The sequence below is a fragment of the Lepisma saccharinum genome, chromosome 1, assembly GCF_977018435.1.
Source record: "Lepisma saccharinum chromosome 1, izLepSacc3.1, whole genome shotgun sequence".
NCBI classification, from domain to species: domain Eukaryota; kingdom Metazoa; phylum Arthropoda; class Insecta; order Zygentoma; family Lepismatidae; genus Lepisma; species Lepisma saccharinum.
The window spans coordinates 172,245,263-172,255,870 of record NC_139229.1 but is presented as its reverse complement, the minus strand read 5'-3'; the positions used below and the strand labels follow the sequence as shown (position 1 = coordinate 172,255,870).

General features: G+C 40.0%; 1 long non-coding RNA gene across 1 annotated transcript; it reads right to left on the bottom strand.

Moving 5' to 3' along the window:
• Positions 1-7,375: 7,375 nt before the first annotated feature.
• Positions 7,376-10,386, bottom strand: LOC145990074 (uncharacterized). The gene is made up of 3 exons (XR_014441930.1): positions 10,221-10,386; positions 9,077-9,236; positions 7,376-8,061 (listed from the first exon to the last, which is right to left on the bottom strand). It is a non-coding gene; the product is annotated as an uncharacterized LOC145990074 (long non-coding RNA).
• Between the last annotated feature and the right edge of the window lie 222 nt (positions 10,387-10,608).

Here is a 10,608-nt window from a genome sequence, read left to right as displayed (position 1 = left end):
TAAAAATTCAGGAATTGGAAGTCGGCAAACCTTACACGATAACTTCCGGTTCAATTGTTTCTACCCAGTATGGTCCCAAGGTGCGTCTGTTGCTCGACGGACAATACAGTCTATTTTTACCAGATCGATACGCTAACATGTTATCCGACGAGAAGCTATCTATTTTAATCGAGAACAAAACTCGAATCGTGTACAAGGGAACAAAAGAACTTCTTGGTAAGAAAACGAAGCACGTAATAGAATTTGTGTAACGACTGCGCGGAGTATATATAAATAACATACCGTGAAAAAAAAATTACACGAAACAAAAAAAAATCTCAGAACATTTATATATATAAATAACATACCGTGAAAAAAAAATTACACGAAACAAAAAAAAATCTCAGAACATTTATATATATAAATAACATACCGTGAAAAAAATATATATAGAGCATCAACATGAAGCCGAAGGGTGTCGTGTACCAGATACCATACTCCAATCTAAAAAATCTAGGTGCCCTCGATGGGTTACTCACCAAGAAACAACGCGAGAAGAAACGTTCTTGCTTGACGAAAGGACATGGAATGAAATTACTTCTCAGCACACCTCAATTGAGACGCTTGCAGCGTTCGCGGAAACAGCAAAAGATCGGAGGTTTCATATTCAGCATCCCGGCCATCCTGGCAGCATTGGGGGCCGTTGGAAGTTTGGCTGGGGGTAGCGCCGCCATCGCGAAAACCGTCATCGACTCGAAGAAGAACAAGGCGGAATTGGAAGAACAGAAACGTCACAACCTGGCCATGGAGAAGAAAGGGGGGAAGGGCGTGATGAAAAAGTTTAAAAAAAAGAAACAACAGCACTCACCAACCGAGACATTGAATCTCTGATCCAACCATTACGAATCAAACACTTCAGAGGAGTTTTCATGTCCGACTCGTTACCTTCAACCGTTAAAAGAAGAGAATGCGGCGTAGTCAACTTGGACGGTCAAGAAAATCCAGGCACGCATTGGATATGTTACCACAAAAACGACAACAACAAAGCATTCGTTTTCGATTCTTTCGGAGGCGTTCCACCTACAAATTTAGTCAATTATCTGAAAACAAACAAAACCTCTATATACTACAACGACGAACGCATTCAAAATTTCGGAGACGAGAACTGCGGTCATCTCTGCCTCTCCATGCTCGCGTTTCTCTCTCAAATAAATAAGCCTACGATCAAAGATTTCCAGAAAGCTTTGTGGAACCTCAAACAGCATTACTAGGATGGGCGTGTTCCATCTCACGAGCGAATCTTCGATCTTGAAACTCACGCTGCACGACGACATCGTCTATCCTAAATCCGTAGCTCTGCGTGCATTCTACAGCATGTACCTCATACCTAACGTCACGCAGCACAACAACAAAATTAGCGTCGGAAGCGAACATATCGTCGTCACGCCAGGCCAATACAATCTTTCTACTTTGCAAGCTCAATTACCCAAAGGCACGTACCTTTCTCAAAATTCGGTCACGCACAGAGTGGAAATCGTGTCCGCGACGGAGACCGTGGACCTGGGCACCATGGGAGAACTTTTAGGTTTCGAGAACGACACAAAACTCGAAGCTGGCATCAAACACGTAGCAACCAACATTCCTAAATTCTTGGCCATAGAGACTCTGAACGTACACTGCAACGTAGCGGAAGGCATGATCACGAAATCTTCGGACGGGGGGTTGCTGGGAAGTCACAAGCAGACGGGAATCATCGCCACTTTCAAACCAAGTTCCGAGTTCATGGAACCGATCATCTACACACCCTCTTCGCCGATCTATTTTCCAGTATGTCGCAACCGCATAGACGACATAGAGTTGGTGGTGACGAACGAGAAAGGAGAGGTGGTGGATTTCGCAGGTGCAACGACCACTGCCATCGTGGAGATCAACGTATAATAAATAACCATACACATCATGGAGCAAATCGAAAGTTACGAATTGCATTCTTTCCCTCCAAACCGTCGCACGTTCGCCAATTTGAACGAAGCGAACAGGGAGATCGAATACGACGTGGACGTAGGGGACGGGTTCGTTCATCCTCACAGAGCGGACCTCTACCTTCAATTCGACGTGGTGAAGAAGGAAAGCGGAGACGCGTTCCCCGCAGCAGCAAATTTGATACTCGTGGACAACTTCGTGCCTCACCTGTTCTCGCAGGTGGAGGTGAGGAAACACGGTACCGTCATCGACAGAATCGATTATCCAGGCATCACGTCGACGGCAGTGGGAACGTTGAAATTATCCAAAACGGACGCAGCATACTACCAGGCGGGAGGATTCGAAGCGGGGACCAAAATATCGACGAGAAGTCACACGGTGCTCTTTCCCATGCGTCTGCTGCCGGGATTCTTCTCGGACTACAAGGAGATCATGTGGAAGGGAGGACTGAGAATCACGTTTCGAAGAGCGGCCAACGACAACGACGCACTGATGCGATACACCAACTTGAACGCCGACGGCACGTCGATAGCCAACACTTTACCCGAAGCAGCCAAGTGCGTCATCCGGAGCATGGAGTTGAGAATGCCGGTGGTGGAATACGAGACCAACTACGCCCTCAAGTACAAAGCGGACATCTTGAAAAGTCCGCAGGTGCCGATTCACTTTCACGGTTACCAGTGCGTGCAGAAGTTGGCGTCGGGAAGTCACATGGAATTCGACGTGACGACGCAGTTCAACAACATACAGTTCGACATGCCAGATTTCGTCATTGTACTTTTTCAGACCGGGAGGGACAACAATCAGGAAAAAGATTCCAGCAAGTTCGACGACTGCAAGATCAAGAACGTTTATCTGAAGAATGGTAGGAACGAAGTGTTCCCGCGCGAAAATTACAACCTCGACATGACCAAAAACGATTATCTCAAACTTTACGAAGCGTTCTCAGCTTACAAACGCGTGACCGAGGGAAGCGTGGACATGTATTACACGCCCAGCGAATTCAAAGCCCGGAGACCCATGTTCGTCATCAACACATCTAAGAGAAAGCAGGTGGTGGTCAACGATCGAACCAACATCAAGGTCGTCTGCGAGTTCAACAGTCCATTGGCCGAGGATACTCTATGCAGTGTCATCCTGGTCGCAGAGAAGTCATTCGTCCACGACGTGAAGAACGAGAGGGTCACAGAGCAGTTTTAACAGGTTTAACATCTTTTCTTGCACAATAAGGAATTTTAGTACTAGCACAATCAGTTACAATGGCACAATACGAATTTCACTAGTTCAGATCGGTTACAATGTCAATTTCATCAGTTATCAGTTACAATATTTTTTTTTCATCAGTTTTTGCACTATAGCACGAGACAATCAGAATTTGCACAAAATTTTTGTTGTTTTTACACGAAAAAATTAACAATAAAATTCTTTCTTTTTTTTATCTTTTCAGATGCTGTCGAACATCAAAAAACATATACACATACACACACACTAGAAAAAAAAGCATGCAACTTTATTTGTAACACACACACATATTCTCCATCTTCATCAAGAAAATATTATAATAAACATAATTTTTTATCTATCTCACAATAAAACTCTATATCCAAAAAAAAATTACAACATCAAAATAACACTAGAGTCGTTAGTACACGTTGCATGCATTACGGAGGTCCTCTGTAGAGTTTCATGGAAGTTTGAGAGAAAAAAAAAACACGTGAAACTCTATAGAGGTGTGGTAATCTATAACCGCAGCCGTTAGAGAACCTTTTATTTTTTGGTTGGGCACCACGCACCCCTGGCGAGGTTATAGGGGCCAGGGATCCTAAAAAAACAACAATTATTATTTGTTTGTTTGCGTCACAATACGGAAATAATGAGAGGCACGCGCGCGCGCGTGTGTGGCACATCGTTCCCCCGAGAGAGGTTTACAAAGGTCACGATATATAAACATTGGTCCCGGACTTGGAAAATTACGATAAGGTGCACTCATCCTTCAAAGGATGAGAGGATGAGAGAGTGAATTTCACTCATCACTGCTTTTCTACGCTGTGAAACATCGTCAGCGCAATAAATGAGGCGCGGAACGTGGAGAGAAAGTGAGTTTTTCAGGTTTTTGAGGTCGTTTGGTCAAGAAATCAGAGTTGCAGTAGAAGGCATATTTGTGACACTACTGTAGAGGCTCTCGTGTAGTTTAGCACGAATAAAATGGATAGGTTAAGTTATATCACGTAAGATCGTGATATACCTACCAAGTGCGAGTGGGAAAAAAAGTTTTGCAGTGAAAATTGTACTAAAAACATCGCTAAACGCTAAAACGTTGACAAAAAATTGTCAAAATATGTCAAAAAGTGATATTCAATTGATAAAAAAAGAGGATACCTACAAAGTGCTGCGTTGAAACGATACACTTACACTACTTACATGCGTTCAATTTCTTCTCTTGACGCGTCATGTTCACCTTCGACTGATTGTAGTTCAATGCTGTCTTGAACTTCTTCTAATTTTAGCCAAACCTCGTTTAAATGCTCCAAGCGACTCTTGATTGTTAGAATGTTGCTTGATGCTTCATCGTAAGTATCAACATACGAAGCTATACGTTTGAGTTTGCGCTTGCATGCTTTTCTTTCTTTGATGAGACGCTGAATGTCAGCCATGGTTGTAAGGTAAGGAAAATACAAGGAAGGAAATATAAAATGAACCAGACTTACTCACCGATTTGCTTCTTTGATGCTCGCGTAGAAAGTCAATCCCTCCTCCCACGACGGTGGTGAAGAGACAGAGAATGCATCATCGTACGACGAAACAAGAGTTCCTGAAACAGCTGATTCCACCGTACAGTGACGATTGATGCTACTGTAATTGCAACCAAGTTCAAGGTCACTGCAAAATGCATTGAAACAATGTTCGTTACGAAAGAGCGGAAAACATGTATGCGTGCAAACCAAAAACACTGTTTGTTCTGTAACACTATCACAACTGATGATCACTGACCTGCACGAAACAAACTGTCACTATATCCGGAATGCGGAGGACCATAAATGTCTGTAGATTCTTTCCAGGTAACACCATGAAAGAAACTAACATCTCTGGGAATGACGCCATATTGAATACCTTACCATAGGGCTGGAACAACGGATACACCAACAAATTTGCATATGATACAAGTCCTTTAATTCGGGCCTCCCCGATGGCGCAGTGGTAGCGTCGTCGCCTTGTAATCAAGGGGTCCCGGGTTCGATACCCGGTGGAGGCACAAGTGGTTCGGATCCCACTTTAAACTGTAGGTCCAGTCCCGATTAGCCTTACTGTGCATAAAGTGGACTTAAAACAATAAATCAATCAATCAAGTCCTTTAATTCACTTGGCATTATACAGTAATTAAATGCGTTTGCACAATGATAAGATACACAAAAGCCCACATCCGATAGGCTAGCTGAAAAATGTTCTTCCTGCTGCCACCAGCCAACGTGCACCATGCCCCTGTGTTAGAATATCACGCTCCCAGAATTCTGCGTTCTTGCAAGAAGCTCCCAGCGGGAGTAAAATAAAAACAAATGAGGAGCGGAAACAAATTATTGTTAAATACCTTTATCCTCCAATTGTACAATAAACATGCTCCAGTCAGGAAGAAGCGTGTTTCGCGTCCCCCTGCTCCCTGGCTGACGGACGAGTTGCACCGGCTTATGGCGATGCGTGACAAAGCGTACACCAAATATAGGAAGGCGATCAAGGTCGGTGATTATAACACATCCATCTTTGAAAATTACAGAATTCTGAGGAACCGTTGCACCCAGGAAGTGCGAAAATCAAAGCGTCGATTCGCGTCTGAACTACTAACATACGAAAGCAAACCTGACGTCCTCTGGAAAAAATTGAAAATACTGGGAGTTGGGAAACGGAGAAACCACGAATCCGTGAATAAATTTCCACCGGAAGTATTGAACGATCACTTTTGTGATCTTCCGATCGTCGATGATAATGTGAAACACGAAACGATTCGTAACATTGAAACACGCTCCACAACTGCTCCAAAATTTTGTTTTTCTTATTTTTCGCCGGAACAGGTCAGAAAATCGTTACAGAAGATAAAGTCATCGGCCGTAGGAGTAGATGAAATTTCTATCCTCATGATTAAAAAAATTCTCTACCACGTACTTGCTCCTATCACTCATATTTTTAATTTTTCTTTAATTACCGGCGCATTTCCCTCGTCTTGGAAACTCGCCCTGGTACGCCCTATACCTAAAACAAACAACATAATAAACGTCAACGATTACCGACCAATCAGCATCCTCCCAGCCTTGTCTAAAGCCCTAGAGCATCTCGTTAGCGATCAAACCCGGGACTTTCTAACGCGGAAGAATTTAATAGATCCTCTTCAGTCTGGCTTTCGAAGTAACCACAGCACTTGCACGGCTCTTGTCAACGTAACCGATGACATGAGGCTAGCCATGGACAATAAACAACTTACGATTCTGGTACTTCTAGACTTTACAAAAGCTTTTCAGACAATTGATCATGAAATTCTACTCGCTAAATTATCATCGATTTTCAATTTTTCCGACTCCGCGGTTAATTGGTTCTGCTCCTATCTACAAGAACGTCGACAATGTGTCGTTGACCTATATGGAAAATCGTCGTGGAAAAACATTCCATGTGGTGTCCCTCAAGGCACTGTACTCGGCCCCCTCTTATTTGCTCTGTATATAACCCATGTAGCACACAAAGGTTGGGCCAACGTTGGTAAATGGTTACAAATTTTTTGTGCCAACGGTTGGCGAACTGTTGGTGATGTCCGCCTTGCCATCAATCTCCCAACCAACTATTTCCCAACGTTGGCCCAACTACAATGGAAAAACTTTGCCAACCATCTCCCAACCAAATCAATTTCCCAACGTTGGACCAACTACAATGGAAAAACTTTGCCAACCATCTCCCAACCAAACCTATTTCCCAACGTTGGCCCAACTACAATGGAAAAACTTTGCCAACAATCTTCCAACCAAATCTATTTCCCAGCATTGGGCTAATACAGGAAAAAACTTCCCAACCATTAATACTCAAACCAAAAACCAACATGCCAATGTTAATACTTTTGGCAAGTTTCTTTATAATATTAATAAATATTTTACAAACAATTGCATTATTTCTTGTATGTATAAAAATTTATTAAGATTATATTATCAAGACATTTTCAAACACTGGAGAAGAATACAAGGAATGATAAAAAAAAACTTATGTATTTATCATTATAAAAGTAAAACATTTCTTAGCGGAGGCAATAAGCAAAACTAATTTTACATATACTATAATTACCGTCATACATTACAAAAAAAGTAGCAAGATGCTATTGTATTTATTGAAGGAAAAAAGGTGCAAGAGGTTGACAATTTAGGTGTCAAAGAACACAATGTCATTTCAATAGAATAGCTTATTATTACAAAATGGAATACATCCAAATGCTGATGTGTCAGCGAAATCTGCTGTAAGAATATACGAATATACTTTTTATGTAAATAACTTGAGGATACAATAACTCTGTTCTTACATTCTTTTAACTTAAACATAAACAATCTACTGCTTGGAAGAGGTGAAGTGAAAATGTCCAATTTGTTTATGAAAATGTTCAATTTAAATTATATGTACAAACCATCATTACTACGATCCTTTTCAATGGAGTTTACAACAACAACATCACCCACCATCTTTCATTAAGAAGCAATCATCAGGTGAGGTTGTTCCCACAATACAATTCTTATTTTCATTCAAAAGTATAGATTTGATACAGTCAAATGAACTTGTAGTCTGAACAACAGAACCACTTTGAATTATGTCTGTAGATCCTGAAACAGAAGGGACTTCATGAAATTCACTCATTATAATTTCTGCAGCTTTAGAAATGACTCGTCTCTCATATCTTGCTGAAAAACTATCACCAGTCTTTACTTTACTTATTTCTTGATGTTCCTGCAGTTGCCTTTTCCTTTCTACGTTGCTCCCGACTGCCATCTCTATCTTTGACAAAGCGGAACCAGCTTTGTATCACTGAGTGTATTTCATAATCTGATGCATTTGTTGTACATGCATTCCTTCGAACTGAAACTAGAAACAATTCAAACTGTTAGATCCATGGATGAACTCAAATGTAACATACCATATGATATGTGTACTTGGGCCTATCTTTAGTATGAGGATTAAACTTCCCATGAAAGGAAACTAATATTCACATATTATCCATGTGGGGTGACATTAATCCTTCACATCTAGACAGTTACTTATACTATATGCATGGACGTCCGCAGGTTTTATTCCAGGGAGTGGCAAGGAAGGTATTTTTTTCCCAGGGTAGGGGGCAAACAAGGCACATTTTCCCCCAAAAATAGTGTTGTTTCCTAAAAACAAATTGCTCAAATTTGAATTTATGGTGTTCATGCAACAATTAACAGATATTATTGTGGCTAAAATGAAATTACATGTGTGAAATACATAATTTTTGGTTGACTTTCAATTTCCACGGGGGGGGGGGGGATGCACCCCATCCGGAAGCCCATGACTATATGGTAGGGAAAGGATGAGAAAGGAATTACACAGATTTGCCACAATATTCATTTCGTGTGAGTCATGTAAAACTGCAGGGAAGAAGCTGCATGGCTAGCCTGGCCTCATCTGAGATCTAACTCACTACCTTCTGAATATAAATTGAAAGCTCAACTAACTGAGCCAGGCTTGCTGAAATGTGACAAATGAGTTTGCACTTATGAACACTGTTCTAGTAAAAGCAGAATACTTCAGTGTTACATGAAATAATATTAGTTTTTCCTATTAAGTAAATAAGACAGCTGAAGTAAAAAAATATATATACCAAAAACAATGGTAAAATTAAACAACAAATAAGTTTTTTTTAAATAAAAATGTTTCTTCTTAGAATACATTTTTGAATTGTCCTTATTAGAGGATTTTTAATGACTTATGTAAAAGAATGCTTACTGTTAATACTAAATGTTCCAAAACTTTCCATCATGTACATTATTTGGATTTTACATCAACAAGTAATGGCCCTACAGCCAAATTTAGTTACAAATTGAAAAAAGAAAAAAAGAACAGCCTTCTATCTTACTTGGTACAAGTTCCAATAATTTCAAATGTCGGAGAGGTATTTTGTTGTGTTCTCCAGTCCAGTTATGACTTGCTGCCAATGCATTAGAAAATATTTTATCCAGAATTCTTCACTCAATTTGCTGTAGGTTTTTGCCTCCAATGAAACTCATGTATGATTCCTACAACGAAACATTAATTCAATCAAGAAGCACTGACTGCACTGTGGGCGATACAAGGTACACATTTTATCGTAAAATTTCAATCTCCGGGAAACGTATTTCTTCAATTTTACAGAACGGAACTGAGTTTCTGTACACTTTTGAAAGGTCATGGAAGTGTTTTCTTCCATCGTTCAATTTATTTGGCTGGTAAATCATGTATTTTTCTAGATTAATGTTTGTCTCTCTGAGGCACAAAAGCTGTTGCCTCTATTTCCTTCCACTACATAAAACAGATGTTGTGAGCATTTCATGACGTAACCCCCGGTCAGTGTTTCCAACCACACATATTTGTAACTATGTTAATGTTACATAACCTATGTAAATCTGCATCTTAATGTGCATGATTTTTGAGTATGTTAACCTAACAAAGTTAATGTAACGTAACTAATGTAACCCTTTTTTAACTATGTTAACCTAACCTACCGTAACTAAGATAACCCTTCTTTTAACTAGGGAAGTAGTTATTTTTTGGTTAGGAAGGTTGGAAACACTGCATACCCACTGACGATAGACAACGTTAGTCAAGATTTGCCCACCAGATTGTGTGTAACGCAAGCAAAAAAGGAACGAACAATAATTACTCAATATGTGCAAAATTGAAATTATTTTAGTCAAAAAAGCGAAATCCCACCTTAAAGAATCTTTAGCAATGCATAATAGGTAAGTACAAATGTGAAAAATAACAAAATAAACGAATTTGAGACGTCTCCCGGAGATCAAAATTTTTATGAAAACTGAAATACTTCAATTTGCATGATTTGTTCAGTGAAACTTATATTGAAGTAAAAGAAGCACATGGAGTTTAGAATGTAATTGATCTCTCTTAAATTACATACCACTTTGAGCTACAGTCAATTATGCTGAAAATGTTAACTGCTCGATTAACACAAAAAAAAAAAGTTTGACATTAATGATTTCACTCACAGAAATATGTCAACTTACCATCTGCTTCATGTGCTCAGGAGAAGAAAGTAACCACTCTTCCACCCTCTGAATGTCATCCTCTGTTTGACAAGGAAGCTTTAGATTTTCAGGCAAGGGCTGATTTGAGGATATCAATGTTGGATTCAAATTTTCCAAAATAAGCTTCTGATTTTCATGTATTCCTAACAGTCTATTCTCAATTTTTGCCCGATGACGTGAAATAACAGATAAACTACTCCCATGAAACTGGCAATTTGCAATTCTTTGTCTGACCCAGATGTAGATTGTAGAGCCGAAGTTGCTTTGCCTTCACCTAGAATGAAGATGCCAGTAAAAGTAAAAGATCAATCTCTTGCAATCAGTACAATATACATATTACAAATTGAAACAGGAAAATAGCTACAGT